A 27,335-nucleotide genomic window follows, 5' to 3' on the forward strand; every position below is an offset into this window, starting at 1 on the left:
AAGAGATCCAGGTCTCAGTCTGTTTTTCCCTGTTAAAATAAAGATTAAAAAAAAAAGATATATCCCGTTTACAATAACCTGAAAAAGCTTGTATCCCGGTTATGAGAAACCCGGATAAAATGACTGGGATATGTTGATTTTAGAAAGGATACTGTGGCATGTAAACATCTTGTCCATTTACTGTGGTTTTTCATGGTCTGCGCAGGCTCAGTTTCACATATTATGGGTGTTGTGTGACGATGTTTTCATCTGATTGTCAAACAAATCACTTAAAAAAGTAGGCAACCTGCGTAGTTCGATCCACCATAATTCCATAATAATATATTTTGCATATATTCCATACTGGACCACATAGTCTACTGGCTACTTTCCATTGGTACAGGGATACTTGTGAGCGGGATATCAAAGCTTATCCCGAATAAGACCTTAAGCGGGATATGAGCTACTATCTGGAATACTCTGCACACATACTCTGCACAATGTACACGTGGTCTATGACACCATATCTGACTTTACTCAAGTTATGTCTGATTAGTAATGGCCCTGTAATGGCATGGTTAGATGGATCAATGAAACTAAAAAAATAAAAGGATGCCATTTAAGTTATTAAAATCAAGCCTATACTTGATTAAGCAATAATTTATTAATACAATATGTAAGATAACGTTATAATGGTACAATGTGACTTAAATGGTACAGTACAGAAGCACTTTCCACATAACTGAGCCGAGCCGAGCTGTACACTGCAAAAAGTGGGACAACGCTATGGTTCATCTGAAGTGATTTTACTGATTAGAATGATTGGAATTACGCTTTGGTTTGTTAAACCTATTCTATTCAATTTGTCTGAAATCAAATATATAAATTACTTTCCATACCTCATGTGCATGCGCATTGAATAGCGGTGGGAGCAATGTAGTGGCGGCAGCCTATTACAAGAGTTGAGAAGTGTGCAACTGCGGCACGCATTGAGCCGTTCCTGCAATTGGGCATTCCTGCATCTGCAGGAACCTCTCTTTATACTTCTATTGGTCAATTTTTAAGTTAGGACAGGCGGGAGGCGGGGAGCACTCCAGTACAGTAGGTGGTATTAATGCACAATAGCGTTGGATGCCAGCCACGGATAAACCCCACAGAAGAAGGGGTGGGGGGTGACAACGGCTAGCTAACATACACTGGAAGACAGTGTCCTTCGCCCCCGCCTGTCGGGCACTGTTTTCCCGTAGTTCTGTTATCAATGGCGAGAGCAGGTGTTTGGCAGGCGGGAGTGAAGGACATTGGATACCGGTGTCACTTCTGCTAGCTAGCAAGGACTCTAGGCGGGGGTGAAAAAACTCAGATAATACTATTATTTCCCTTTTGACCCACATTCAAAAGTCTCACAGGAATGCCCACATGCAGGAATGCACTGAATTGCGGGCTGCAGTTGCACACTATTGGAAGAGTTGGAGGCATGGTTTTTTGGGGGCTTTCAGATTGTTCTTTTTGCGCACCCGTCAGAGTGAATGTCATTCTTGTGAATATGGTCTACCTTATTCATCACTTTAATATAATATATATTATTTGTCCTTGCATAAGTGCACGTGATACACTCTGGAAGAGGAATGCTGATTGGTATAGACTTTGGTTTGTTTAACCTATTCATTTTTTAAAAGTCAAACAATTAATTGACAGTTCAATGTGGTGTTTTAAATTGAATGAAAGTTACTAAATCGCTTTCAACACAAGCAGATGCACATTGCATTGCGATGGGGCAGTGAAGTGGCGTCAACCTATCAGAAGAGGAAGACGTGGCTTATATGGGGCGTGACTTTAAGTAATTATTTTTCGCCACCCGTCAGAGTGGATGTCATTCAAGTTAATCTGTTCTGTTGTATTCACCATTGCTAAGCTTTAGGCTTGTACACTGCCTGCGTTGAATCTAAAATTCTTGCATAATTCTACGTGGTATTTAAAAGCCTGTTTAAGGCTTCCATTGTTAAGAAGGTACTATTTGACTACAATATTGTGGCCAATAAATGTGATTGTTTTATGTTGAAGACGCCAAAGGTCATTTTGGAATCACTATATCATGTTGTTGAACCACTGTAATTTCTTGATTTGTGGAGAATTTATAGAATTGCTTGTAACCCAGTTGAAGTAATTTGGATAGGTAGATAAGTGAAAAATAGAATTGGAGCAAGATAAAAAATGGGTTTTATTTACAGGAAATATTATTTTCTGTATACAAGCAATGTATACAGCAGTGTAAATAATCATTGTACCATCTAATCCGCTGTGAAATATATTTTCAATAACCAAATTGGTTTATTGTAACCAGTTGAAACAATTTTTTTTGTTTGATCCAAATAGTTTTTTGTTTTTTTTTACAGTGTACTGCATTGGCCTAGCTATGCATCCGCCATAGCTGCACCATAGTCAAAAGGGTCTGTGTTTTGTATTTTACCTTCACAGCAGATGATAGTGGCCACGAACAGCACCAGGTCACTGTCGTCCAACGCTAAGGAGTTAAACCTCATGGCGAACTGGAACTTGGGCTCCATCATGTCGCTGAAGGGCCACCATAGACTCTTGAGGAACTCCCGGGTAATGAACCCTCCTCCGCTCGCCACCAGGACGCCATCTTTGTTCATACAGGAGGCCAGGAGGGTGAAGAGGGCCTCGTACACCCCGTACTTCAACAGTCACCTGCAGAGTATGGGGGTCAATCAATGCCAGTTAACTTCAATTAATTCTGGAAGAAAATGTAGATTATTATTAGTAGAAGTAGTAGAAAACTATTCTCAGGCGGAAATTGTTTTTGTAGAAGATTCATCCATAAAACAACAACAGACATTTCACAAGGAATATGATACAATATACACAACATAACATGAACCACACATTGCACATACATCAAGTTCTACAAATCCTAACACTGGTCACCCACTTGGTAATTCAGGTCCAGGCACTGGAAGCCTGGTACGGACTTGGTGAATTCTGTGAGCTCTGTCACAGTCTCCACAGAGAATCATTGGGAGCAGTGGAACAGCCTGGCCTCTGCCTCCCTCGCCTGGAGCTCTTCGGGCCCAGACCCTACTCCATCTGGGCCTACACCACCACCTCCTCCACCTCCTCCACCCACCAGCCGTGCCATCACTGTCCGCTCAGCCAGCTGGAGTGTCTCCATGTCGTGGATGACAAAAGGCTGCCGGAAAGAAGAGAAGAGAGAAAGACTAACCTAGTTCAGTACATAATACAGTGTTATAAGCATAGTTAGGTCATGTATAGTATATTACACATTCTGGACCGGTTTCCTGGATCCAGATTAAACCTAGTCCATGATTAAAAATCATTCTCAATAAAAAGTCTTCATTGAAAGTGTGTTTTAGCCCAACTCTAGGCTTAATCTGGGTCCAGGAAACGTGTCCTAAATGTTGTGCATGATATAGGCTGCCAGAGATGGGCGCCAGTGAGCAGTCAATGACTAGTAGTACACTAATTTTTTTTGTTTATTGTCACAGTAAATTACTGTATAATCAACAGTAACATACTGTATAAAATGAATACAGTAGATTACTGTAAATTGCATTGCGGAATTTTTTTTAACGGACTGGAAATATTGGATGTATTTTGGCCATTACCGTAAAAAAAATGCTATGTAAAACACAGTAGCTGTGCACTTACCAATCAAAAAGAATGCCACACAAAAAGCACATGGGCAACCAAATCAAAGCTGTTTTGTTAGTTTATATACATTGCTTTCTTTGTGGCAATGCTGTTTTATATTAAAGAAAAAATATACAATTTGAAAGGCACATCATAAAACTAAATAACTTTGTTAAAAGTAAACCAAGCACACACAAAATAGGAGCTACATGTAAAATGCAGGCCCCTTGTGGAAATTAGGCAAATTGCACCATCACTTAGCCTAAATTCAAACAACTATCACTCTCCCCTTCCCTTACAATAGATTACAGTACCATTAATGGTACCGTCAATGGATTACAGTAGCGGCATTGATACCATAAAACTGTTTTGTTTACGGTAACTTACTGGCAGCCAGTTACCTGTAAATTACTGTAAAATATCTGTAATCATTATCAGATTTCCCAGCATGCTCTACTGCAGGTAGATTTTTTGGAATAGTTTTTAATATCTGCATTTTTGTATGTACATTGAATGATTAATCTTATGCTACACAAAGATAAATAACGTACATGTTTCTAAACTAATCCAATGAGTTAGATTTTTTGCACCCGTTACTGAAATGGTTGTTCCAGTTTAAATGGCTTAGGTCAAGGGTGTCAAACTCAATCCACGGAGGGCCTAGACTCCTAAGTCCTAGACTACCAGGTGAGGGGAATTCCTTACTAATTAGTGACCTTAAGTCATCAATCAAGTACAAGGGTGGAGCGAAAACCCACAGACACTTGGCCCTCCGTGGAATGAGTTGGACACATGCACTAGGCGAAATGTATGGGTGTGGGGATAACATTATAAATATTCATGTTTCGTAGTTCGGATGAATTTTAATTAGGACATATTCGCTTACGATCTCACTTGATGAAAGCCACAGGACTGAACATGGATGAATGCAACAACCATGTCTCTGTCACTAACAAGTACAGTCATGTTAACTCTACAATTCATTCGAAAGGCACTCTGGGAAATATGCAAATTAGGCTTTACAGTAAGAATATGTTACCGTAAAATTATTGCAGTAGCATTATTGGTACTGTAAATCAATTAGTGTAACATTAAAACAACAGGATATTTACAGTGTGGTTTTCATTAAAGCAAAGTAATGAAATTCTCCCACTCACCGGTGTGCAGGTCTTGCCGGTCAGTATGACCCGTGCTTTAGCCTTGTTCATGTTGAAGTTCTTCATGTAGGCTTCGTGGATCTGTCTGACCAGGGTCTTGTGGTCCACCTGCCTGGGGTCTCCTCCCGCCTCTCTCTCCCCCGTCTGGCGTTCTGCCTTCAGCTTTAACTTCTCTGACTGAGGCATCCGACCAAACCGGATAGCTATGGGGTAGACCAGAAGGATGCACACATACGTAAGTCATCCACCCGCTGCATAATGTCAGTGTCCAAAAGATTCTCAGCTGTCTTCCTCTTCCAGCCATTGGAGCTGGGTCGGGGAGATGGAGTGGAGGTTGATGGTGTTGCAGGGCAGAGAGCACGGGTGCATCTGGACAGTGGGTTGGGTGTTGGTGAGAAGGGCCTGGGCGTTGGAGAGAGTGGCCGGGGATGAGCCCTCAGGGCTCAGCTCAATCTCTGGACTGTCCAAACCCCAGTTGTCTGATAATCGGTGGGACACACACCCGCGGCAGCTGCACTCCTCGTCTCCTTCACCCTTTTCAGATTGTGAACATATCGGTCCCGAATCTTTCTCCATGTTTATTTGATGTCAGTATCGGTAATTTGTCCCTCCAGCTGTTGACATTTGCTTGCTTGTCCAAATACAACCGCATCAGAGGGTTGAAAAGGTTATTGTATTGTCTCACCAGCTCGCACAGACACTCCTCCAAACTGGACAGACATAATTACGCTTAGCAAATCTCAAAAATAAAAAGCACAAAAAAGGAAGCTTGCAAGTAGTAGTAGTGAAGTAGCAGAACGTCCATCTCTTCTGTGTTTATACCAGAAGAAATACCGGAAAATATGGGATGTAGACACAGACGTTGCAAAACTCACTCAATACTGCCCCTCAGTCTTCGCAAGGAATATTACGTCAGGTCTCAATTTCCAGGTAGGAAAAAACTGCGTCGGCAATGTTTGCTATTGTCTGTAGACCGCTTTAACGGAGGGAAGTTGTCGTTTGCTGCTGGATAGGGCAGCCGGCAACGAAGACAGGTAGTGAGGGTGAATTTGGAAAACCAGATAAGATACTGGGGTTGCTAGGAGTGCGAGTCATCTCCCCGGCTTTTGGGAACAGACTGTTTTGTAGCGTGTTCTTGGACATGCAAATTAATTGGCTAAGCTTTGTCGTGGAAATTCTACACATGGGACACTCAAAGTCAATCTTAAATGAATCATTGTTTATTAACAGTTAACTGGAGAGGTTCCAACAAACTTGATGCACCATAGTGAACATCTGTCAGGAGCTCTACCGGGGCAGTCCCGTTATTTCTGTTATATACTGCAGACAAGTTATATTTGCATGATTTAGCTTATTCATCATTCATCATTAATTCATCATTAATGTTTGCTTCAATCATGTGACCGACCAATGCTGGTTCATGCATGTGCCATGACGTGACTTGCATTCATGTGATGACTGTTATTTATCGAATCCACTAACTATGTTTAATTGTCACTCGATTAAATTAATCATGTAACAATTAACTAATTAGGAATTTAGGGCACCACGGAAGAAGTTGTTTAACGAGTTACCATCTCCCGAATTAAACTCTTAGATGATATATGTTATATATTTATAACTTATTAAATCATTACCTCATCAGTCTCATTCTGAACGTCGCATAATCCTTGAACCTGCAAGAACCCTAACCTTATTGATGAATTAGCAATACACAAATTGGGTTAACCTCTACGGGATCGGTGTCCCGTATATGGGACGGTTGAGCTAACGTGCGCTAATGAGATTAGCATGACTGTTGTAAGTAACAGCAAACTTTTCCAGGACATAGACATGTCTTATATGGGCAGAAAGCTTAAATTCTTGTTAATCTAACTGCACTGTCCAATTTACAGTTGCTATTACAGTGAAAAAATGCCATGCTATTGTTTGATGAGAGTACAAAACAACAAAAAACATATCACGGTAACTGGTTTGATACATTCACCTCTGAAGTTAAATAATGTACTTACATTCAATACTCTTGCTCTGATTTGTCATCCTAAGAGTCCCAGAGATAAAATGTAGCATAGTTTTGTTTGATAAAATCCATTTTTATATTCAAATGTAGGAACTGGGTTCTACAGTTTGAGCCCCTGCTGTCTCTGGCGCCACACTGACACCGCCCGGCCATCTAGATGTGTGAAAGTTAGTGTATGAGCTAATGAACATCATGTTTGGCATTCCTGGGCGTGTGTAAACTTACCATATCATTTTTTTATGTTCTCTATAGTTATGTACTTGAAAATTTATCAATTGACCAATTCTGCACATTTGGGGAGACTTGATACAAAATAGTCCAGTATTGCAGTGCTTCACTGGATCAATCTGAAACTTTGCACACATACACTGCTGCCATCTAGCGGCCAAAACCTAAATTGCGCCTAAACGGTAATACTTTATTGTGGCCTTCTCTTGCATTTCAAAGATGATGGACCTGAGCTACAGGCAGTTAGATTTGGGTATGTCATTTTAGGCGAAAATTTAAAAGAGTGTCCAATCCTTAAGAGGTTAATTATTTATTTACTAACTAACTAAATAATAACACAGAATACATAATCACACACACACGGTATAGGTTATCAAAAAGGGAGGGGTCAATAGAAAGAGAGCGAAAGGGAGAGACAAAGATATTCAATTTATCGTTATTACATTTGGAAACCACCGCTCATTCGGATAAGAAACTCCAGCCGACGTGAAGCTCCTGCTGCACGTTGGCTGGTCTGTAGAGGTTCAACCATTTGTAACGTGAGCTCGCGCTTCACGTCGGCTGGTCTTTCTCATTCAAAGTTCTAACCATTCTAAAAGTGTAGTCGCCACTCTCACGTTTTCTGGTCTAACCATTTTCAGCCATGTATCCATAGCTCCACGCTTCCTGATCTAATGTTAATTTGTCTTTCAAGCCTTTATGCACTCTTGGTAAAAGGGGCGTTCCTACTTGCTGACATGATCGCTGATGGCACTTGGGGCGTGGCTAGTTACTGTGCAAAGGATATGATTATCTCTTATGACTAATATCACATTCCTATCTTAACAAAAATAGTTTCATCCATTTTCATATCACATAGACAACGTATTGGATGGAAACTTGACAGATAAAGGGGGTGTCCTTCCTAAATTACAGTATTTGGTTCATAAAGTTTTTAATTACATCACAAAATAATAAACAATATGACATGATTATTCTTTAGATCCCCACTGACCATTCGGATGTTAGGAATATTGTTCCAGTGTTTACTTTTTGGACGTCTCAGCAAAGGCTCTGGAACAAAGAAGATCTAATTCTTCCCACACTAGAGACCAAAATGAGTCCTTTTCTGCAAACTATTTATGACCGGCTGTTAAGTCATAAAACCAGCCCAACTCCCCCTTCTCCTCTCCTGTGGGAGAGAGGGGGGGTCTGGCTATCTGTCATTTGCCAAGCTGATCTGGCACCTTTGATCCTAAAAATGACCACGGGATGTCCTGGTTGTGGATCATCGTTGCGGTCCCCATCTGGTGGTTTACCCTAGTAGGGTTTCTGCAAGCTGCAGACCACCACAAGAATGGGCAGGTGATGTCCGGGTTGGGAATCGCCGTTCTGGACCCGTCGCCCGGTCGTCCAGGCTGGTAGATCTGGGCAGTAACTTAGGCAGATGTTAACAACGCACACACACTCACGAAATACATCATTACATTTCTTCCCCAAATGAGCGGCGTTGTGTCACTAACTGGTGGTCGTATGGGGAACTTGTTTGTGGCACTATCAGTTCCTAAGTCAAAGAAAATTAAAGTAAAAATGACGAAACGTCTTTTTTTTTTTTTTCAAGGGGTCCTTTCGATAGATACCCCTCGTGGATTACTGTGTTGCAGCTAGCATTCGGAGAAGACAGTGTGGTCAGTGGAGATGACACAGTTACCTGTGACCATACTTGGTTGCTTTTCCAATCCATTAGAGGGATCAAACAATCCATCAAGTCTGCTCTGAGTAGCGGGGGTTCACTTTCAAGGCTGGTAACATACACAGGGTGAACAAGCGATACGTCTTGGAAGTGTAGTTTCAGCATGAGTCTCAATGTGAGAGAAGAGGTAGTCTGAGTGACACCTCAAAAGTTTAATGTCGCATATTTCCGTTTTTAACCAACGTTCAGCTGGGTTAAAAGCCATTTTGAGATCACTTAACAACGTTTGAGAGATGAGCGACATTGTTGAGCCTGAATTAATTGGCGCATAACAGGTTAAGCAGTCCTCCAGGACTGTTTCCAGGTATGTGCTGTTTGAGTTGCGTTTTGTGGTCATATTCCCCACAAAGTGGAGTGGTTATTCGCAACTACGTGATGTGTCATATGTGTTCATGGTGAAGACAGATCGACTTATCGGGGTTTGAGTGGCATTGGCTATTGCGATGTTTTTTACCTTTTGATTCGCAACATTTGTATCAGAGTCTATAGACAAAGCCTGTGGGCTTGTTTCTTGATTGAGTGGGCCCTGGATAGGGTCTCGAGTGAGAGCGGGAGTCATTTGATTGTTTACGTCCTTGCTAAGGGTGTTAATTCTTGCGGACCTGTTTTCCGCCAATTCCATGTCTAGTCATAGTGACTTAACTTGATCCCTTTTCTCAAATTTTTCTCACTTTAGTTCTTCTCTTAGTAGAACTTCTAGAGTGCATCGGTCTGTGTTTTGGTCGACATTGAACCTTTTTTTACCCTTGTGCTCTGACACGTTGTGTGGGTTGGGTGCAGGAACGTAACGATCAGGTTGATTGTAGCGGTTGTTGTTTTCCTGGCGACGTACTTTACAGTTATTTCGACCGCGTGGGTATTGGTATCGTGGTCTTATGGTAGAAACCGTTGTTGTGCGTCATCACTCAACGCTTCAATACCTGATAATGCACTCTGTAACTGGAGTGAGTGCTCCTGATCAATCTTCAAACCCGAGATTACAGGGCTCTTAGATTTGCGCACTTTTGATGCCTCAAAAGCTGTGCTTGCAAGCCTTCTGAGGTCTGAGATTGGCAAACCAACGTGGGGTGTAGGTAAGTAGGTAATGAAGGTGGAATACATGTTCGACAGAAACATTCGTTTGAATGGTAATAGCTCGTCCATTCCTGTTTCAGTGAGTAGACCAAAGTAAGCTGAATGAAGGCTATGATAGTAAGCTTGTGGGTGTTCATTCCGAGCTTGTTTGACAGTGTTAGCCAGTGAGCTGTCATGTTTGTGAGTCGCAGAACCACTGAATACTTTTTTCAAAGCCGTGGCAAGTTTAGCGTAGTCGTTTTGCACGTGTTGCTGTTGTAGACGAATGAACCTTGTCACGTGTCTATTCGACGTTCACTTCAACAGGTAAAGCATGTCAGAACCCGTAGCGTTCGGGTAGCCATCCAATGCATACTCTATGTCTCAGCGTCGTTTGGCTTACCTGGAACGGGGTCAAAGGTGCGGAAGTTTTTGACGGGGGGGGTCTGGCTATCTGTCAGCCATTTGCCAAGCTGATCTGGCACCTTTGATCCTCACCAAGGAGAGAGTTATGACACATGTGACAGACCAATACCTCACGAGGCTTCTTCTCTCTAAGCTTAGACCTTGAAACTGAGATATCTTTCGTTCTAAAAACAAGGGTCTGGTCGTCAAACAAAGAACACAGAAATTGGTTACTAGAAAAGCACAAACATAAGATTTGTGCACTCCTCTGTTCTATGTAATTCATCAGGCTAAAACCTACGGTGTCGTGACGTGACTCATTATTGTGATGACTATTATTTATCGAATAATTACCTACTATGTTTAATTGTTACTAGATTAAATTAATCATATAACAATTAACTCATTAGGAATTTGGGGAACCATGGGAAAAGTTGTTTAACGAGTTACCGTTTCCCGAATTAACTCTAAAGATATCTAGATATCTCTTATCATTTAACAGTCATTTATTAATAATTTACCTCATATCAGTCTCATTCTGAAAGTCGTAGACTCTAAAGAGGGGCGTTTCCGTCATACTGACATGCTCTCTGAGCTCCCTGGCTAGTTACGAGGCAAAAGTATTATCATCACTATGATTTTGTTAGAAAGCTAAAATCACATTCCTATCTTCACGAAAACATTGTCTTCCTCCTTGATATTTTCTACCCAAGGTAAAGGATGTATACCTGATATACACAGTGTAAAAGCTCTTCAAGTCACAATGTTTTCGTTGTAACGCCTTTATAAAATTTTTATGACATCACAAAATAGACATTCATTTTCTATATTCCATTTCTCATCATTCCCAACGTTTGGATGTTGAAATATATTGTCCCAATGTTCATTGTTGGATGTTGAAGTTTTTGGGCGGCAAAAAGTCTCTGAAACAAAGGCATTCCTTTCACTAGACTAGAACGTCAGAGATAGATTCTCCTCCTCTCGAATTTATGGCAGTATTAAGGTGTCAAGACCGGCACAGCCCCCTGTGGGTAAGAGAGTCTGGTTGTTGTCGGCCATTTGCCAAGCTGATATGAGGCCTTTGATCCTCACCCAGGGAGAGTCATGACAACGGCGATCAACCTGAATCCGAGTATAGCCTAGTTGTTATTCCTGTCCAGTTTGTAGCCTTTTCAGTGCACCTTGAATACATATCCACTGCCGGTCTGCCACTCCGACCGGCCCAACGGTGGTGCACACGCCCTGCCCCATGGGGGGTCCGTCAGCTAGGAGAGCTAAGTGTTTTTAAATGTTACATTTAAATGTTCAGTGTTATGTCTAGGTCCTCTTTCATTGGCCTAGTCTTGTTAAATGGGTTATGTGGGGCGGACAGAACAGGGATTGCAGTGCATAGCTCAAAGTGGGGGGTTCTATGACTTTATTATCAGGTGTGGGTCCGTGTGTAGGCTATTATGCCCCTGTGTGCAGTGAATTTGCATGTTTGTACAATTGTGTTTCATTGGGATATGCCAAGTTTGCAGTGAAGTAGTAGTAGAACCTTGGATGTTCAGTTCTCCTTAACCATATACCTCACTAGTGTGTGTGTGTAGCTTCACTTTTTAGCAAGTTATCGCACTTAATAGCCTGTGTGCCTTACACCTTCTTCGGCTCATTGCAGCCTTCTGATTGGGTTACAGAGACTGCAGGAATTCAGTAGGTCGCCTAGCATTTCATGCACGCTGCCTTATGAAATTTTGTAGCTAATAAAAATCATTGTTTTTTTTTTTTTTTTTTTTTTTTTTTTTGGGGAATGGATCAGCTTAATATTGCAGATAGATTGTATCTTCTATCAATGTAATTGTCTGCATCACTTCCAATCCCCCATTTTTTTTTTTTTTTTTTTTTTTTTATATATACTCCCCTTTATTACTTTTCAACCCCACCATCCTTTCCCTACTTGGAGTAAATTAGTGAACAACAATGCCCAGGTCTCTACTTCCGGTCTATACTTACTATCTACACCTTATGGACACAGTTAATTTTACAATAATTCTATTATATATATACATATATATATACATATACATACATACATATATATCATTATTATTATTATTATTATTTATTTATTTTTTGCTCCTGAACTACTTCTACTCTCAACCTCTCCGATCGTTTTCATGATGTCCATCCGGTTTGCTTCTATATGCCATATCTTTCTAACTGTGCTCTTTCCCAAAAGCTCCCAACATACAGCCTATATACTTATTATGGACACAGTATGCTTTACATTATTAGCTATCTTTGTTATTATTTGTTGTTATTTGTTATTAGTCCCATCCTTCAGCTCTATTCAATACCTCCCATCTATCTCTTAACACCATCCATATCGGATTTCTATTTGCCATATATATTTCAACCGTACTGTGATGTTTTACAATAATTCTGAACCTTTCTATTCTCATTGCTTCTACAGATTGAGAGTTAAAAATAAACAGCTTTGCTAAAAGTATTATTATATTATTGATTGATTGACTATGACTTTTCAGATCACCCAGTAATGCTATCTGCAAGGTTAGTTCCAGGTAAATATTGCAATCCTTTAGCCATTCCTGGACCAGTGTCCAAAAACAAGCTACAAATGGACAGAACCAAAACAAATGGTCCAATGATTCCGTCTCTTCACAGCAAAATCTGCAGAGCTGGGAGGATTGTATCCCCCATATAAATAACATTCTATTGGTAGCAAGGATTTTATATAATAATTTAAATTGAAAGATTCTAATTTTTGAATCCGGTGTCGTTTTTGCGTGTCAGTTCATAAACACTATGCCATGGGATCGGTACATCAAAGATCTCTTCCCAACTATTTTGCAATCTATATGGGACGGCTGTCAATCCTTTGGTCCTTAAGTGAAACTGATATATTTTTTTATTTATCACAGTTTTCCTTAACCAATTATGTTCTTTAATGCAAGGCCGACAGACAAGTTCCTTACTTTCTCCCCCTCCACTTTCCTCTTCCATTTTTGCGGTAATGCTGCCATTATTTGGTTGTAATTTTGGGTAGAGCAGACATTTCCATATGTTTTTGTTAGCTGCATGTGCGTCATAACTCCACCAGTCCTACCGATGATATCATTTACAAAGATTATACCTTTTTTAAACATTCTGTCAAAAAATAAAGGTTTTTGTCAATTAGTATATTTGAATTTAACCACAATATTTGTTGCATTATTTGTTCTGTCGTTTCTGGAGGATTAAATTGAAATTGCAACCAACTTTCTATGGCTTGTTTTAGAAATAGTGACATTTGGGAGATTATTTCCTTTTCAAATAACTGAAAGTGTGAGGTTGTAATCTGAATAAAGGGAAAAAGGCCTTTCTTGAACATTGGGTGAGACAATCTTACTAATTTGCTTGAGAACCAGTTCGGATTTAAGTATAACTTTTGTAAGACTGAAGCTTTTAGTGATAGGTCTAATGCTTTAATATTTAATAATTTCTGTCCTCCGAATTCATATTCATTATATAAATATGCTCTTTTAATTTTGTCTGGCTTGCCGTTCCAAATAAAATTGAATATTTTTTTCTCATATAATTTAAAAAACTGTTCGCTAGGCGTAGGCAAGACCATAAGCAAATAGGTAAACTGTGATAATACTAATGAGTTAATCAGGGTGATTTTTCCACAAATTGACAGGTATTTTCCTTTCCATGGTAGTAAGATCTTATCTATTTTTGCTAATTTTCTATTAAAATTTATTGAAGTGAGATCATTTATTTCCTTTGGGATATGTATTCCGAGTATATCCACATCACCATCAGACCATTTTATTGGTAAACTACATGGTAATGTAAAAATTGTATTTTTAGTGATCCAATACGTAATATAGTACATTTGTCATAATTTGGTTGTAATCCAGAGAGGTTAGAAAATGTATCTAGATCCTCTATGAGGCTGTGGAGGGATTCTAGTTGTGGATTTAAAAAAAAACATGAATCATCAGCGTACAATGCCACCTTTGTTTTTAAGGTCTTTATTTCTAATCCTCTGATATTATTATTAGATCTGATTTTAATCGCTAACATCTCGATGGCCACAATAAATAGATATGCCGATAGTGGACAACCTTGTTTCACTCCTCTTGACAGTTTAAAACTTTCTGAGAAATAGCCATTATTTACTATTTTACACCTAGGGTTACTATACATGATTTTGACCCATTTTATAAGAGATTCTCCAAAATTGAAATGCTCCAGGCATTTATATATAAACCCCAGTCGAACTTTATCAAATGCCTTTTTCGAAGTCTGCTATGAATAGCAGGCCTGGTTTCCCATATTTTCCATAGTGTTCTAATGTTTCCAATACTTGCCTTATATTATCTCCAATGTATCTTCCATGTAAAAAAACCTGTCTGATTAGAATGAATAATATCCGGCAATACCTTTTTAATTCTATGCGCTATACATTTTGCTAGGATTTTTGCATCACAACACTGAAGTGTAAGGGGCCTCCAATTTTGTAAATGGACTGGATCTTTATATTTTCCACTTGTATCCTGTTTCAGTAATAATGAGATCAGTCCTTCTTCTTGAGTGTCAGATAATCTACCATTTACATAGGAGTGGTTAAAACATGCTAATAACGGTCCTCTTAGTATATCAAAAAAGGTTTGGTATACCTCGACTGGTATGCCATCCAACCCTGGAGTTTTCCCAGACTTAAAGTCTTTAATTGCATCCAGAAGTTCCTCCTCTGTAATTTCACCTTCACATGAGTCTTTCTGTGTGGCTGTTAATTTGACATTATCAATAGAAAAAAAATCTCTACAATTAGCTTCAGTTAGAGGAGATGGAGGCGACTGAAAAGAAAACATATGCTTAAAGTACTTTGTTTCTTCCTTCAAAATGTCATTTGGTGAATCATGGGTGACTCCGTCAATTGTAACCAGTTTCATTAAGTTCTTTTGGTAGCATTCCTATGTTGAAGATTAAAAAAGAATTTTGTGCATTTTTCCCCATATTCCATCCAGTTTGCTTTATTTTTATAATATGTTACACTTGATCTTTCTTGAATAAATTTCTCCATTTCTTTTTGTTTTTCCTCTAATTTATTCTGAGCCTCTATGTTACAGTTTTTATTGCCATCTATCTGTTCTGTTAGACTTTCTATTTCCTTTCTTAGTATAAACTCTTTTGACCTAAATTGCTTTTGTTTTCGAGATGAGTACTGAATTGCATGGCCTCTAAAGGCACATTTAAAGGTGTCCCATACAATAAAAATCATTGTTTGCTATTTCTGTGTTGAGTTTTGGTGTGTCCTATCCTCTGAAGCTGGACCATACCAGTCAAACAAAGGTGGTGGCAGAGTCACGCTACTCTGCTCAATCCAGTACTTGCCCCACCTCTCGGGTGGTCTAGCGAGCTTTATTACACTACTATTTTATATACTATTATATACTGGGACACTCAGGGACTGACTAAGTTCTTACCGTTGTTGGACATGCCCACAGCAAGGCACTTGTGGAAGCGACAGTATTGGCACTTGTTGCGGTTCTTCTTCTGTATTTTACAGTGTCGGTCACAGTTGTCATATTCCAACTTCAGTCTGATGGTCCTTCTGAAGAATCCCTGTCAGAAAGACAAAGATATTTCCTTAAAATGTGGTTAACAGAAGCAAACAGTACAAACTTTTTAGAGTCAACTGATCACCATATTGCCTGTTTTTATAGGTCCAATTCAGTCATTTTTATCTCAGTATCATATCATTTCTGGGTCACAATTAAGTACCTTACCGTGATTGTTTTAAATTAAAATGGTAAAAATAAACAAATAGCTTCTTAGCAAAGAACAATTTCTCAAACAAGAACTTTGCTACACTGTCTGTGTTGGGAGAGGAAAACTGAAAACTAGATGATATTGGCAGAGAGATTTTGAACTCTTTCTTATAGAGGGTTGCCAGGTGACGTAGGACGCCTCCTGGCAGCCATGTTAGAAGACCACCGCATCAATCCTCTGACAAAAACAGCTGAGTGGTTACCCCAAGCTACATGATAACAGTGCCTAAAACTAGTTGATTCATCACCATGGTCAATTTCTGTGCAGTATTTAGCTGCTCTAACAAGGCAGGAAAGACACTAAGTTAGCCCAACATTAGCTAGCTAAATAACTTGTAGTCTAACTATTAGCATGCATCTCCCTCATAGGCTGCGCGTGAGTTTCAAGTTTTGGGAAGCAATTTTGTCACAGAATTTTTTTTCCTAATGTAAGCCTATTATTCCTAATGTGATGAGTAGTTTGGATAGTCATAATTTATTAGGCTATTAATATAACTCAATCTAATCACTGTGCATGGCTGAGTGCATAGTGGCATAGGCCTATAGGCTATATCAGAAATGTTGCTTTCCTTTGCACGGGAAAATGTGGCCTTTGATAAACACATTTCATGCAATTCTACTACACTTTATACACTACATGACCAACAGTATGTGGACACCTGCTCGACTAACATCTCATTCCAAAATCATGGCCATTAATATGGAGTTGGTCCCCCCTTTGCTGCTATAACAGCCTCCACTCTTCTGGGAAGGCTTTCCACTAGATGTTAGAACATTTTCTGAGGGGACATGCTTCCATTCAACCATAAGAGCATTAGTGAGGTCGGGCACAGACCATGGCTCGCAGTCGGCCTTCAAATTCATCCCAAATGTATTCGATGGGGTTGAGGTCAGGGCTCTGTGCAAGTCACTCAAGTTCTTCCACACCGATCTCGACAAACCATTTCTGTATGGACCTCACTTTGTGCACGGGGGAATTGTCATGCTGAAACATGAAAGGGCCTTCCCCAAACTGTTGCCACGAAGTTGGAAGCACAGAATCGTCTAGAATGTCATTGTATGCTGTTGGATTAAGATTGATCTTCACTGGAACTAAGGGGCATAGCCCGAACCATGAAAAAAAACCAGACCATTATTCCACTATGCATTCGGGCAGGTAGCGTTCTCCTGGCATCTGCCAAACCCAGATTCGTCCTTCAGACTGCCAGATGGTGAAGGGTGATTCATCACTCCAGAGAACGCAATTCAACTGCTCCAGAGTCTAATGGCGGCAAGCTTTATACCACTCCAGCCGACGTTTGGCATTACTTGTGTGCAGCAGCTCGGCCATGGAAACCCATTTCAAGAACTTCCCGACAAACAGTTATTGTGCTGAAGTTGCTTCCAGTGGCAGTTTGGAACTCTGTAGTGAGTGTTGCAACCAAGGACAGACGATTTTTACGTGCTTCAGCACTCGGCGGTCCCATTCTGTGAGCTTGTGTGGCCTATCACTTCGCGGCTGAGCCATTGTTGCTCCTAGACATTTCCACTTCACAATAACAGCACTAACAGTTGACGGGGCAGCGCTAGCAGGGCAGAAATTTGACGAACTGACTTGTTGGAAAGGTGGAATCCTATGAAGGTGCCACGTTGAAAGTCACTGAGCTCTTCAGTAAGGCCATTCTACTGCCAATGTTTGTCTATGTAGATTGCATGGCTGTGTACTCGATTTTATACACCTGTCAGCAACGGGTGTGGATGAAATAGCAGAATCCACTAATTTGAAAATGTAATTAGAACCCTTGACTTTTTCCCCATTGTTACGTTATAACCTTATTCTAAAATTGATTAAATTGTTTTTTTCCCTCATCAATCTACACACTTTTAGAAATGTTTGCAAATGTATAAAATATAAAAAAGGGAAATATAACATTTACATAAGTATTCAGACCGTTTACTCAGTACTTTGTTGACGCACCTTTGGCAGCGATTACAGCATTTAGTCTTCTTGTCTATGACACTACAAGATTGGCACACCTCTATTTGGGAGTTTCTCCCATTCTTCTCTGCAGATTCTCTCAAGCTCTGTCAAGTTGGATGGGGAGCGTTGCAGCACAGCTATTTCAAGGTCTCTCCAGAGATGTTAGATCGGGTTCAAGTCCAGGCTCTGGCTGGGCCACTCAAGAACATTCAGAGACTTGTACCGAAGCCATCTTTCTTCCATCTCCACAGAGGAACTCTAGAGCTCTGTCAGAGTGACCATCGAGTTCTTGGTCACCTCCCTGACCAAGGTCCTTCTCCCCCGATTGCTCAGTTTTGCTGGCGGCCAGTTCTAGGAAGAGTCTTGGTGGTTCCAAACTTCTTCCATTTAAGAATGCACTGTCAACTGTGCCACTGTGTTCTTGGGGACCTTCAATGCTGCAGACATTTTTTTGGTACCCTTCCCCAGATCTGTGCCTCGACATAATCCTGTCTCGGAGTTATACGGAAAATTCCTTCAACCTCATGGCTTGATTTTGCTCTGACATGCACTGTCAACTGTGGGACCTTATATAGAGAGGTGTGTGCCTTTCTAAATCATGCCCAATCAATTGAATTTACCACAGGTGGACTCCAATTAAGTTGTAGAAACATCTCAAGGATGATCAATGGAAACAGGATACACCTGCGCTCAATTTCGAGTCTCATAGCAAAGGGTCCGAATTCTTATGTAAATAAGGTATTTCAGTTTTGTTTTTTATACATTTGCTAAAATTTCTAAAAACCTGTTTTCACTTTGTCATTATGGGGTGTTGTGTGTAGATTGTGATTATCTTTAAAAAAAAACTATTTTAGAATAAGGCTGTAATGTAACAATATGTGGAAAAAGTCAAGGGGTCTGAATACTTTCCGAAGGCACCCTACTCTGCTGACACTGACAAACAGATCAATAAAAAATGACCTTGTCTTGAATGAATCCATCTAATCTAGGCCTACCAAAAGGCGAGACACAAATTGTACAATATGACGTCCATCTAGCCTGGAGGAGGATATTACTGTACAAAAAAACTCCAGTTGCACTGACCCAATGATAATTTGTGTAAAATTAACAATTTCTGTATGGACCTCACTTTGTGCACGGGGGCTTTGTCATGCTGAAACAGGAAAGGGCCTTCCCCATACTTTTGCCACAAAGTTGTAAGCACAGAATCGTCTAGAATGTCATTGTATGCTGTAGTGTTAACATTTACATTTATACATTTATGTCATTTAGCAGACGCTCTTATCCAGAGCGACTTACAGTTAGTGAGTGCATACATTATTATTTTTATTTTTCATACTGGCCCCCCGTGTTAAGATTTACCTTCACTGGAACTAAGGGGCCTAGTCCAAACCATGAAAAACAGCCCCAGACCATTATTTCTCCTCCACCAAACTTTACAGTTGTTACTATGCATTGGGGCAGGTAGCGTTCTCCTGGCATCCGCCAAACCAGATTCGTCCATCAGACTGCCAGATGGTAAAGCGTGATTCATCAATCCAGAGAACGTGTTTCCACTGCTCCAGAGTCCAATGGCAGTTTGGAACTCGGTAGTGAGTGTTGCAACCAAGGAAAGACGATTTTTATGCGGTACGCGCTTCAGCACTCGGCAGTCCCGTTCTGTGAGCTTGTGTGGCCTATCACTTCGCGGCTGAGCCGTTGTTGCTCCTAGACGTTTCCACTTCACAATAACAGCACTTACAGTTGACCGGGGCAGCTCTAGCAGGGCAGACATTTGACAAACTGACTTTTTGGAAAGGTGGCATCCTATGACGGTGCCATGTTGAATGTCACTGAGCTCTTCAGTAAGGCCATTCTACTGCCAATGTTTGTCTATGGAGATTGCATGGCTGTGTGCTCAATTTTATACACCTGTCAGCAACGAGTGTGGCTGAAATAGCTGAATCCACTAATTTGAAGGGGTATCCACATACTTTGTATACAGTTGAAGTCGGAAGTTTACATACACTTAGGTTGGAGTAATTAAAACTTGTTTTTCAACCACTACACAAATTTCTTGTTAACAAACTCTAGTATTGGCAAGTCGGTTAGGACATCTACTTTGTGCATGACACAAGTAATTTTTCCAACAATTGTTTACAGACAGATTATTTCACTTAGAATTCACTGTATCACAATTGCAGTGGGTCAGAGGTTTACATACACTAAATTGACTGTGCCTTTAAACAGCTTGGAAAATTGCAGAAAATGATGTCATGGCTTTAGAAGCTTCTGATAGGCTAATTGACATAATTTGAGTCAATTGGAGGTGTACCTGTGGATGTATTTCAAGGCCTACCTTCAAACTCAGAGCCTCTTTGCTTGACATCATGGGAAAATCAAAAGAAATCAGCCAAGACCTCAGAAATAGAATTGGAGACCTCCACAAGTCTGGTTCATCCTTGGGAGCAATTTCCAAACGCCTGAAGGTACCACGTTCAACAATAGTACGCAAGTATAAACACCATGGGACCACGCAGCCGTCATACCGCTCAGGAAGGAGACGCATTCTGTCTCCTAGAGATTAACGTACTTTGGTGCAAAAAGTGCAAATCAATCCCATTACAACAGCAAAGGACCTTGTGAAGATGCTGGAGGAAACAGGCACAAAAGTATCTATATCCACAGTAAAACGAGTCCTATATCGACATAACATGAAAGGCCACTCTGCAAGGAAGAAGCCACTGTTCCAAAACCGCCATAAAAAAGCCAGACTACGGTTTGCAACTGCACATGGGGACAAAGATCGTACTTTTTTGAGAAATGTCCTCTGGTCTGATGAAACTAAAATAGAACTGTTTGGCCATAATGACCATCATTATGTTTAGAGGAAAAAGGGGAAGCTTGCAAGCCGAAGAACACCATCCCAACCGTGAAGCACGGGGGTGGCAGCATCATGCTGTGGGGGTGCTTTGCTGCAGGAGGGACTGGTGCACTTCACAAAATAGATGGCATCATGAGGAAGGAAAATTATGTGGATATATTGAAGCAACATCTCAAGACATCAGTCAGGAAGTTAAAGCTTGGTCGGAAATGGGTCTTCCAAATGGACAATGACCCCAAGCATACTTCCAAAGTTGTGGCAAAATGGCTTAAGGACAACAAAGTCAAGGTATTGGAGTGGCCATCATAAAGCCCACACCTCAATCCTATAGAACATTTGTGGGCAGAACTGAAAAAGCGTGTGCGAGCAAGGAGGCCTACAAACCTGACTCAGTTACACCAGCTCTGTCAGGAAGAATGGGCCAAAATTCACCCAACTTATTGTGGGAAGCTTGTGGAAGACTACCCAAAACGTTTGACCCAAGTTAAACAATTTAAAGGCAATGCTACCAAATACTAATTGAGTGTATGTAAACTTCTGACCCACTGGGAATGTGATGAAATAAATAAAAGCTGAAATAAATCATGCTCTCTACTATTATTCTGACATTTCACATTCTTAAAATAAAGTGGTGATCTGACCTAAAACAGGGAATTCTTACTAGGACTAAATGTCAGGAATTGTGAAAAACTGAGTTTAAATGTATTTGGCTAAGGTGTATGTAAACTTCCGACTTCAACTGTATATAGTATATTTGTACGTCTGTAACATTTACATTTACGTCATTTAGCAGACGCTCTTATCCAGAGCGACTTACAGTTAGTACCTTTGTCACTCATCATTATTCATGATTAATTTAGAACTATCCGTAATAATGGTAGCATTCACATTAATGTAGAAGTGTTAAGAAACATATTTTGTTCTTATTTACAATAAAAGTGACTCCAAAATGACACTACATTATTTACCATTCATTTCTATTGGGCACAAATAATCTGAAACACAACCAAAACAAACAGCAAATGCATCCAACAAGTTTGTAGAGTCACAAGCTTGATGTAATCATTGTGTGCTAGGAATATGGGACCAAATACTAAACCTTTGACTACTTTAATACAAACATAATTTAATTTGTCCCAATACTTTTGGTCCCCTAAAATGGGGGACTATGTACAAAAAGTGCATTAATTTCTAAACGGTTTACTCGATATGGATGACAATACCCTCAAATTAAAGCTGACAGTCTGCACTTTAACCTCATTGTATAATTTCAAATCCAAAGTGCTGGAGTACAGAGCCAAAATAACAAAAGATGTGTCACTGTCCCAATACTTTTGGAGCTCACTATATCTCTTTGTCGTCATAGTTTTTCTCACTAGGGAATGGAACTGGACAATCTTTTCATAATGTCCTCCCACAAAGGTACCTGCCCTATCCAGAGTAGCCTACTCTCTCCCTTCTCTGGCAGCTGGAGTTGCTAATCGTTTCACACTCTTCCATGGCTGTTAGCTATCAGTAGTTAGCTACAAATGCATTTCGAGTTAGTGTTTTTAATTTACAAAGATAAATACATCAAGATAGCCAACTAGCTAATATAAAGTTAGTTAGCTGGTGATATTAAATTCACTTAACTAGCTATATAGTAGGTAAAGTTAGCTAGCTACTGTTAACTAACATTACGTTAGCAGCTCATTTGAGTTAGCCTCAGCCTGCACACTAAGTTCCTGTAGCAAGCTAGCCATCTAATAATACATAGTACAAATATTTTTCAAAATATAGTTACTGACTTCAATAAGTTCTCCCACTGCCTCTGTTTTCTGGGTCCTTAGAAAACAAAATAATGGGCAGTCTTCCCGATGTTTCTAGTGGTAGCAAAACGCAGCCAGCCATGTGGGCGATTGGAGGACTTCCACCAGACTGACTCTGGTCTTCTAACATGGTGCCTGGTCTGGTTGCTAGGTGATTTGTGAAACAGGCTGAAATTTCAGGCTGTCTTTTCAAACAGCTCTTACACTAAAAGGGAATTATCATAATTTTCACAATTTCACAGTACTATTACAACCTCATAGTGTGGAAATATATATAAAACACAGGAAAATCACATTTTAGATTTTTTTTGACAATACTAGCAAAACTCTTGCTTGAGAAATTGCTCTTTGCTAAGAAGCTATTTGTGTTTATTTTTTGACAATTTTAATTGAAAACAATCACAGTAAGGTACTTAATTGTTACCCAGAAATTATTTGATATTGAGATAAAAACAACTGCATTGGACCTTTAACCATTTCTATATGAAGAGGACTTCCTGGTAGAACTAGATTATCACTTGCAGTGGTGTAAAGTACTTGAGAAAAAAAATACTTTAAAGTACTACTTGAGTAGTTTTTTGGGGTATCTGTACTTTACTTTACTTTACTTTACTATTTAAATTTTTTGACTACTTTTACTTTTACTTCACTACATTCCTAAAGAATATAATTTACTTTTTACTCCATACATTTTCCCTGACACCCAAAAGTACTTGCTACATTTTGAATGTTTAGCAGGACACGAAAATGGTCCAATTCACGCACTTATCAAGAGAAAATCCCTGGTCATCCCTACTGCCTCTGATCTGGCGGACTCACTAAACACGAATGCTTTTTAATTTGTTTATTATTATTATTATTATTATTATTATTATTATTATTATTATTATTATTATTATTATTGTTATTATTATTATTATTATTTATAGGGGGTGCTTTGTTTGTAAATTATGTCTGAGTGTTGGAGAGTGCCCCTGGCTATCCGTAAATTAAAAAAACAAGAACATTGTGCCATCTGGTTTGATTAATATAAGGAATTTGAAATGATTTATACTTTAACTTTTGATACTTAAGTATATTTTAGCAATTACATTTACTTTTGATACTTAAGTATATTTAAAACCAAATACTTTTAGACTTTTACTCAAATAGTATTTTACTGGATGACTTTCACTTTTACTTGAGTCATTTTCTATTAAGGTATCTTTACTTTTACTCAAGGATGACAGTTGGGTACTTTTTCCACCACTGGTCACTAGATCCTCGAAGACCCTGAATACATCCCAAATGGCACCCTATTCCCTATATAGTGCACTACCTTTGACTATGTAGGGAAGGTCCCATTTGGGATGAAGACCCTTAGCCAAAGCCAGGAGTGTCATGTTAAAACCAGCAAACGGATGTTGGGAAACCTGCCAATACATTAACTCCATGACACCACTGTACATATTTATAGTACAGTACATGTACAATGCTTGGCATTCCTGTTAGTGCACACTCCTCTTCATCCTGGTTGTTGGTAACCAGGACCATAAGTGCTGGACACAAGATCAGATATTTATCAGGCCTTAGGCCATACATATTCAAGTACACTTAGTAATCGCAAAAATGTACGGGGCTATGTATCATCCCCTCCGCATAGCATGCCATCAAGTGTAGTCCTCCAGATCATACACGGCCAATTGGTCAGTTTTACCTAGAGTTTATTTATTTTTGGGTAACATTTCTAGTGTTGATTCAGGTGTTAAATTAGCTCTCTTTAGTGTAAACGAACCCCAGTGTTGGTGTTAATAACCAGTGTTAAACCAAAACCACGCCTATCTTTTTCATATTTCCCAGCATGCTCTATTGCAGGTTGATTTTTGTTTGTTTCAATATCTATGTTTTTGCATTGATTGAATAATTAATGTTTTGCTACTGAAATATAAATAACATCAATTTTTCTAAACTAATCCAATCTGTTACTTGGACTTGTTGCACCCGTTACTGAAATGGTTGTTCCAGTTTAGATGCTTTAGGTAGTCTCAAATCTTAGTCTTGCCAACCCGACAGTCATTTTGAATGCAGGTTGCAGTTGAATAAAAATGTCTGATGTTGGATATCCCTACTCTGGCTGGATTCTAATAGGAATTACACTTTGCTAACCAGCATAATGTAATTTGTAGGTGTATCGTTATCGCTGGGAGTTAGGAAGCTAGTGCAGAAGGTGAGTTTAATAATAATAGGCAGATAAACAAAACAGGAGAAGCCTACTGAATGAGACAAAACCAATACTGCGTGATGACTGAGGCTACTGAGGGCTAAATAAAGGGAGAGTAATCAAGGTGATAATGAGGTCCAGGTGTGCGTAATGATGGTGCCAGGACCAGTGGTTAGTAGACCGGCAAAGTCGAGCGCTGGAGAGGGGGAGTGGGTGGAGGTGTGACAGTAAGCCTGATATTGCCTGTAAATGATGAGTTTCAGGCCACCGTATTAAGGTAAAACAAACTAGGTCCTCAAAATAAGGCCTTATGAAATATGTGTTTTATTGTGTTAAATAATGTAATTGTAATAATAACATTCACTTAAGGATCTCACTTGGTGAAGGCCACAATAAAAAAAATTTGACAAATGCAACAACCATGTCTCTGTCACTAACAAATACAGTCATGGTGGTAACTCTACAATTCACTCGAAAGGCAAGGCACTCTGGCAAATATGCAAATAAGAATTTACTCTAAGCAGAATGTTAATTTAACACTGACCCGAATAGACACTGGACCAGTGTTCAATTTAACACTCTCAGTGTTCAATTTAACACTCTCAGTGTTGATGTAACACTGGAGAATTTGCTGTGTATGTGTGCAAATGATAATGGTAAAAACCTGAATGGACACAATAAACATCTGATTATTGTCATATGCGTGTAGTGCAGGCCATACACAGTGCCTTCAGAAGAATTTACACCCCTTGACCGTTTCCACATTTTTTTGTGTTACAGCCTGAATTTGTGTCACTGATCTACACACAATAACCATCATGTCAAAGTGGAATTATGTTTTTATAAATGTTTACATATTAATTGAAAATGAAAAGTTGAAATGTTTTGAGTCAATAAGTATTCAACCCTTTTGTTATGGCAAGTCAAAATAAGTGAATGAATAAAAATGTGCTTAACATGTCGCATAATAAGTTGCATGGACTCACTCTGTGTGCAATAATAGTGTTTAACATGATTTTTAAATGACTAAGGTCCCTCAGTCGAGCAGTGAATTTCAAGCACAGATTCAACCACAAAGACCATGTAGGTTTTCCAATGGTTCGCAAAGAAGGGCACCTATTGGTAAATGTTTTTTTTTTTAAAGCGGACATTGAATATCCCTTTGAGCATGGTGCAGTTAATAATTACACTTTGGATGGTGCATCAATACACTCAGTCACTACAAAGATACAGGCGCACTTCCTAACTCAGTTGCCAGAGAAGAAGGAAACCGCTCCAGGATTTCTCCATGAGGCCAATGGTGATTTTAAAACAGTTACAGAGTTTAATGGCTGTGATAGGAGATAACTGAGAATGGATCAACAACATTGTAGTTACTCCACAATACTAACATAAATGACAGCGTGAAAATAAGGAAGCCTGTACAGAATACAACTATTCCAAAACATGCATCCTGTTTGCAATAAGGCACAAAAGTTATTACAATTAACATTTATCCTTAATACAAAGTGTTATGTTTGGGGAAAATCCAACACAACACATCACTGAGTACCACTCTTCATATTTTCAAGCATGGTGGTGGGTGCATCATGGTATGGGTATGCTTGTCATCGGCAAGGACTAGGTAGTTTTAGATAAAAAGAAACAGAATAGAGCTAAGCAGAGGCAAAATCCTAGAGGAAAACTTGGTTCAGTCTGCTTTCCAACAGACACATGGAGACAAATTCACCTTTCAGCAGGACAATTACCTAAAACACAAGGGCAAATATACACTGGAGTTGCTTACCAAGATGACATTGAATGTTCCTGAGTGGCCTAGTTACAGTTTTGACTTAAATCGGCTTGAAACTCTATGGCAAGACTTGAAAATGGCTGTCTAGCAATGATCAACAACCAACTTGACAGAGCTTGAAGAATCTTAAAAAGAATAATGTGCAAATATTGTACAATCCAGGTGTGCAAAGCTCTTAGAGACTTAGCCAGAAAGACTCACAGCTGTCATAGCTGCCAAAGCTGATCCTAACATGTATTGACTCAGGGTGAATACTTATCTAATGAAGATATACAGGATGTATTGGTGTTTTAGTTCCGTAAAACAATGTTAGAATTAGAAAACAGAGAAAGGTCGAGGGAAGTGGGATGAAAAAATGAACATACTGTCTGCAGCTATACAACGCCTGGGACTCAACAGGAGGTTACGTTAGTAGATGTCCTCCTCGGTTGGGGGAGAATTACGGAGGAGGAGGCCGTCCGTTATCGAAGGGCAATGAAGGAGGATGCCCAGGTAGGAGAGGAGAAACGGCGCCAACAGTGCCGACGACGGAGACCCGAGAGGCAACCCCAAGAAAACATTTTTGGGGGGCACACGGTGTGGACGACGAGGCAGCAGGAGGCCGTTAAAGGGCGGATCTGCAGTTTAGGAGAGGAGGCCACCATGTTACG

At 39.7% G+C, this 27,335-nt stretch overlaps 1 pseudogene; it reads right to left on the minus strand.

The window, feature by feature from the left end:
• Window positions 1-27,335, minus strand: part of LOC121581364 — a 51,213-nt pseudogene that overhangs the window by 2,279 nt on the left and 21,599 nt on the right.

Source organism: Coregonus clupeaformis, chromosome 14 (assembly GCF_020615455.1).
Source record: "Coregonus clupeaformis isolate EN_2021a chromosome 14, ASM2061545v1, whole genome shotgun sequence".
NCBI classification, from domain to species: domain Eukaryota; kingdom Metazoa; phylum Chordata; class Actinopteri; order Salmoniformes; family Salmonidae; genus Coregonus; species Coregonus clupeaformis.